General features: G+C 32.0%; 1 pseudogene; it reads right to left on the bottom strand.

The window, feature by feature from the left end:
• Positions 1 to 4,734: 4,734 nt before the first annotated feature.
• On the bottom strand, positions 4,735 to 4,834 carry LOC112578999 (annotated as a pseudogene).
• Positions 4,835 to 6,853: the final 2,019 nt, after the last annotated feature.

Genomic DNA, 6,853 nt, shown 5'->3' with positions numbered 1-6,853 from the left:
AAACAATCACTCATTAAGAGAACCCTTTTTAAGAGATTGCAAAAATAAAGAAAACAAGAGGCATTACCTAAGTTTATGAGTCAATAGAGTTCATTAACCGGCCCCCCACCCACCCCCCCCCCACACACACACAAATGAAGTGACTTAGAATAAACTTGGCAGAGTTTTTGAATTTAAAGAAAAAATTCACAAAAGGTAAAAATAAAGTCATACTGGTTTTAGGTTCTACTTAATTCAGAGTGTCCAGAATGCAATGTAAAATGAGAACAAAGTTTTGAGAGTAAAAATATTGTGGCACAAGCATATTTTGACCAAGAACAAAATATTTAATATGCTGGGGTAACAGAGCAGACATCAATGCTTAGATCTGCAGGATTCAGAACATAGACTGCTCACAGATACATCCCTGGAAACTTTTACCTAAAAATGCACAACAGGGTAATGATAAATAACATTTAAAAATTGAAGAATGGGATATTTGAATCTGAAATTACTGTGGTATATATTGATATTTAAGACATATTTACTCACCAAAAAAAAAAGCTCACATTGAAAGAAATAAGAAGTTAGGTCTCTATATATGCTTACAACATAAGCAATACCATAATTTAAGTAACAGTATAATTCTTATTCCTAGGAGTTATGAACTTTATGATCATGAATATATTATGAAATTTATATGAGCAAATGTAATAATTATCAAATAATTCTGAGGTACATGGCTTCTTGGAAAATAGCCCTTAAATTGTATCCTTATCTTATACTTTAAGTTAGTATGAACTTAAAGTGAAGGAGGATAAGATAGTTGGATAGCATCACTGAGTCAATGGACATGAGTTTGAGGAAACTCCAGGAAATTGTGAAGGACAGAGAAGCCTGACACACTACAGTTTGTGGGGTCACAGAGTCAGACACGACTTATCAACTGAACAACAAAAAGGTAAAAGAGGATTACAATTTATAAAATAAATGTATTTTTAGGAAAGATAAAAATATAAGTGACAATATTTCTCAGTGATCACAGAGCTTTTAAACATAAACACAGCAAAATTCACAAAGTTAAATATTGAAAAATCCCTCAGAAGAAACTTATAAAAGTTTATCTTACCAAAATCAATGAGGAGATATGTGGTATAGGTTTCATTAATAAGACAATGTTATACCATAAATATTTTACCCAATGGCCTTGTATATATATGCCTAAACATGTAGTTATAGCAATGTGTGCTATGCTATTTTTAATAGCATTAAAAAATAAAGTAATACAATTTAACACAAGTTAAATAATAAATAGCTTCTGTCTATTATAAACTTCATACAACCCAACATCATATTAAGAAATTTACTTTAATAATATGATTTGGCACCTGCAACAAACCTCTTAGGCAAGTGAATGTGAAAGTCGCTCAGTCATGTCCAAATCTTTGGGACCACATGGACTATACAGTCCAAGGAATTCTCCAGGCCAGAATACTGGAGTGGGTAGCCTTTCCCTTCTCCAGGAGATCTTCCCAACCCAGGAATTGAACCAGTGTCTCCTGCATTGCAGGCAGATTCTTTACCAACTGAGATATCAGGGAAGCCCCTTCAAGAATACTGGAGTGGGTTGCCATGCCCTCCTCCAGGGGATTTTCCCAGCCCAGGTCTCCTGCAGTGCAAATAGATTCTTTGCCATTTGAGCCACCAGGGAAGCCCAAGAATACTGTAGTGTGTAGCCTATCTCTTCTCCAAGGGTTCTTCCCATCCCAAGAATTGAATCAGGTCTCCTGCATTACAGGCAGATTCTTCACCAGCTGAGCTACCAGGGAAGCCCTAGGTAAGTGCTATTCATTTTCCTACTGATGAATAAACTGAAACAGAAAGAACTTGTAGGATCTGAATCTAGATCTAATTACAAAATTAAGTGCTGAATCCACGGTATGCTGCTTTCTAAGTATCTCATATGTAATGTAAGAAAAAGTATTTTCTGTGTTATTCTTATCTATAACCCCTTGGTTTATCACAGTGCCTTCTTATAGTATGCACTCAAAAATTTTTGCATGCTCAATATATGTATATAAGACACTGTATTAGAAACTAAGGAACATAACACTGAAAACAAATTAGTATCTTACCCCAGGAAGTTTCTCATTAGGGTTTGATAGAATATAGAAATATGGGATATGAACACTACAGAACAGTATAGTCAACAATAAAACTACAAGGCAGATTTTTACAAGGCAGATTTTTAAATGTGCATTGCAGTACTCAAAAAGAATGTCCTATCTTAAAGGAAGAGAGAAACGAAATAAGCAGATACCCCATTACAAACTTTGTTTTCAACGTGATTTGACTACTGAAACATGCAACATGGTTTTCTTGAATGCTTTTCACACGTAGATGGCTAAAATTAAGTATCCCTCCTCACCTAAGTTATAATGATTTAATAAAACTTTCCACTTAATTAATAAATGTTAGTCTAATCTATTTTAACTATGCAATTAATGTTAAACAACAAGTTTGGTTGGAAAAGCAGTGTTACATTCACTTTAAATTAAGGTAATCCAAAAGAATTGATGGCTGACCTAAGAGGTATCTATACAAAGGAAACACTAATGGGATCCTGAACTTGTCCTTCTGTGTATCAGGCTAAATATGAATAGTGTAGTATTTAGCTATAACAATATACTTAATCCTTGCAGATAAAAACTTAAGATGTGACCATATAAGAGGCTTAAATGTCTTAAGGTAAATAATAATATGTCTCGAGGTAAATAATAATAAATAATAAGAGGAAAATGCCATTCAAAAAAGAACAGATTTAACTTTTAATACACTCAGGTTTTTATTAAAACAGATATCCCTCATACACCATAAACTCTTCTTTGTTTTTGCTTTCTATTCCTATTACTTATCCCTATTTTATCGAAAAAAATCTTGTTAATATGTTTACAATATTGAATCTGACATTGTCCATCTAAAAGTCATTGAATGGGGTCATTTCTACTTAGAGTCTATACATTCATCTACAAGTTAATAAGTATCTGGCATTTCTGTCTTTGTTATGATTTTCTTGGTGTTTTCATCTCATTTAGCTGACTTGTGCATAGGAATCAGATTGGAAAAAAAAATTAGGCACACATCGTGATATTTTATCCTAGTCACACAACACCCATATTTGCAACTGCTCTTCTGCTGCCAGTCTCTGGCAGCTCATTCCATTGTCTCAGATGCTTCATGTGCTTCCTGGCATTTAGTGTTTTATCAGTGAGTATTAACTTACATGTGATAGAAGAAAATGGACTCAGGAACCTGGGCTCTCCACTGGCAGCTCTTTTTATTGGTGCTCCTGTCTGAATTGTTAACTATTCCTAAAATCATGACAGGCTTTCTGTGAACCTCTTCCTGACCTTAGTTAAACACATTTTATTTTTGTCATTTGGAAGTCCACAGAAAAAGTGGACTTTTAGAAAAACTGGTTCAACACAGAGAATGAGGAAATAAGCCGAAAACAAATATTGACCCAAGTGAAATAAATATTAAGAAGGGAAAGTAAAAACAGAGGCAAGTTCTGGAATCTGTGCATTTAATTGGATTGAAAATGTCCGTTTGGCAATGCCCAGGAAACCATGAAGACTGGGAAAGTAGAAAAGGAACTAAGAACATCAGTTCTTTATATGAACAGCCATTCCTCAAAGGATTTTCCAAATATTAAATACTTTATGGAGTTTGCTTGACTTTATCACTTACATCATAATTTGAACCCCTACTTTTATGTATTTAATATTAAAATACATAAACATTCTGCAAAATAAAATTTTAGAATATAGCTTTCTGGAATGTGTAGCTACTATTTTCTGTTGTTAAAATAAAAGTTTTTCTCAAACATTATCTATAGCAATTACCTTATTCTGCTGACAAGCATTGCTACTGCAACACAAACCAAGCCCAGGATTAGGAGACTTGGTCAAATGCAAACTGCATTCATAATTTCTTTTTTTCAGTAAACAAAATATATTTTTGCCTTATGAAATATTTAATCCCTAAAATCTATCTCTAATTTGAATGTCTGCCATATTTTCAATAGTGACTTGGAAATATTGCAAAATGATCATAATTTTAATTTTAGTACCTTAGGAATGTCTCTAAAACCAAATAAATAATACATGTAAAGGATATAACACCAGGTGCTAGGTAACTTTCAATGAATATTAGGTTTCTTTCTATTCCATAGCATACAGTAGAAAAAAATGAAATATTTGTTATTTAAAGTTTAGTTGTTTGGAGTTATTTCATAGAACTACAAAACTTTAAGCAAACAATGACTTTGGTCTCTTTATCAGGTTCTTGTAACAAAGACAAGGAATTTAAGCCTAGTTTAGAGTCAGAAGTCTAAGAATGTTATTATACGACTAAAATCTATCTTATTTTACTTCCAATAAAAGTTTTTGGTTCATCTTTCATTTAATAAAAAAAACTGTCCTCTCGCCACCCTGTCACTCCTGAGATAATCTATTATTTGTCTGTCTATTAATTATTTATTTCTGGGAGTCATAATTTAAAGTTAATAATCTCATGATTACTTTTGTACTGAAGTGCATATATTTACAATATACAGATTTGGTAAAAAAAATAAAATGTTTTTTTCACAGATGTGACTGGCTTTGCAGATGTCTTGTTTCCTACCTAAAAATTTTTGTCGACTATTGACAGAATTAAGCCTTTTAAAAAAACTGCCTCATGTTTAGACATATGAGACACTTGAAGGATGTATTAATACACACCATCCTTGCTCAGGGACCACGTTCATCTTCTCTGGATCATTCCAGTTTTAATATGTGTGCTCCTGAAGCACTGCATTTATTTTTAAGGCCTTTAGGACATGATGAGATCTTTCTGTAGTGTTGTCTTTTGGAGGGAAGTTGGAGGCATGTGTGGACAAGCCTGAAGTATTCCTTTTAGCTGTTAAATGTTTAATATTGTACTCCTTAGATGACATATTAAATGTAACCAACATTCATCATTGCTCATTAATTGGCTTACACTCATGACACTGGAAAATGCCATCCTATGCAAAATTTAGAGATGTTTCATACAGCATCATCTCCCAGCCTCCAACAGCAAGCTATAAAACCACGTAGTGAGACTGTCCCAGACATCTCGCATCCTCTTGTACATCTGAATGCATTCATATACACACAAATTCAAATAACTCTTCATGCTCTTTGCCTTTTAAAGCCTTACAAAGTACTCCAAAATTAGGAAGAAATGTTTGCCTATACTGCTTCTACAACACTGATGTTTGTGTCCATAAGGACATGGAGACATTCTTTTTATCTAAGAAATTTTAATGCTGCTTCTCAGATGTAAGGTAAATAGGTATTAGTACATAATTTGTCATGATTTCGCTTTCCATTTCTTATTCCTTAAAATTCTTACATAAAAGTCATTGACTAGATTTTCCCTAAATAATTGAAGTTGAAACCTAAGACTCCAGAATAAAAAAATACAAAAACTGGAACACTAGAACATTATTCAAACTTCTTGATCAGTGTATTAATATAATATATGCAGTCATAAGAGTGGGTCCTGGTTCCATAGAGGAATCATTTTAGCTTGAGTTCTTGAATTATCTGTTTATGCATGAAAAATATGTATATATTTACAATATTGCAAATATATTTTACTTCATGCAACAAAGTAGCCAGTAAACTTCAACTTTAAAATACATGGAAAATTAAAACACATTTCAAATAATTCAACTCCATTTCTATCTGGCTATGTCATGAAGAAGAAATAAGAAAAACTAGGGATTTTACACAGCACCAAATAAATGATCTATACCACTTTCACATACTACTGAATTTTGCCCTAATTTTATATGAGAATGTTAACAGAACTGTGAAAAGAGAAATTCCTGTTTTTTCCTGGATTTTTAGAATTTCTTTTTGCAAATGTACTTGATTGATTTATTTGTCTCTTATCTATGGAATATATATAGCTGTCTCAGATCTATGGATTAGATATATTTATATCTACTCCATATATATGGGTTGCTTGTGGGAAACAAACAAAAGATAAATATAAATAAATAATCTTTATCTTTGTTTTTTTGCAGATCCACAATAGATCCCTATACTATATATATAAATAATCTCTTTTCACTTAGTAACAAAATGTATTCATGCAAAATTAGAGGTAACAACTTTTATAGAGATTAACATCTCTTTTAAATCCCTATGCCTACCATTGGATATTTTATTACTCAGCCAAGTTTCCTGTGTTAAGAAAATTAAAACAAAGCTTATTGGAAATTTGACAATTGAAAAAATTCTTATTTTTCGGATGCTTGCAAAGTTTAAAATCACACTACAAAATGCCCCAGAATTCCCATTCTAGTGTTTTTTGTTTTTGTTGTTGTTTCTATTCTTTAATATTTTATAAACTATTTCAATATCAATTAAAAGATAAATAGTTTTTTAAAAACAAATAAAAACACATATTAAGTTTCTTCAGTATAAATGATAACTTTGCATAGATGTCAACTAACTGTATAGCATACTTATTAAGCTTTATGAGCCAGAAAGGCATAGTATGGTATAGGTCAAGGTTTTTATAATTTAAAATAGGAATATACAGGAATAAGTGGGGATGTTCTCTGAAATAGGTAATTAAATTTATCTGTACTGATTAATATATATTTATAAATAATTCACCTTCTTTATTTTATCATCTTAGCCCACTCATCAAAATAATAATCTGAGGTCTCTTCCCTTCATGTAGCCCTGCAAGCCTTTACTCAGGTGAAGACATTTAAAGGCTTCCTTCCCTGAAAAACAAATTACTTCATTGTTATAAGCTATGATAATATCTA

Source organism: Bubalus bubalis, chromosome 14, assembly GCF_019923935.1.
Source record: "Bubalus bubalis isolate 160015118507 breed Murrah chromosome 14, NDDB_SH_1, whole genome shotgun sequence".
Lineage (NCBI taxonomy): Eukaryota > Metazoa > Chordata > Mammalia > Artiodactyla > Bovidae > Bubalus > Bubalus bubalis.
Note: the sequence above shows the minus strand (reverse complement) of the source record. Positions and strands in the feature narration are given on the sequence as shown.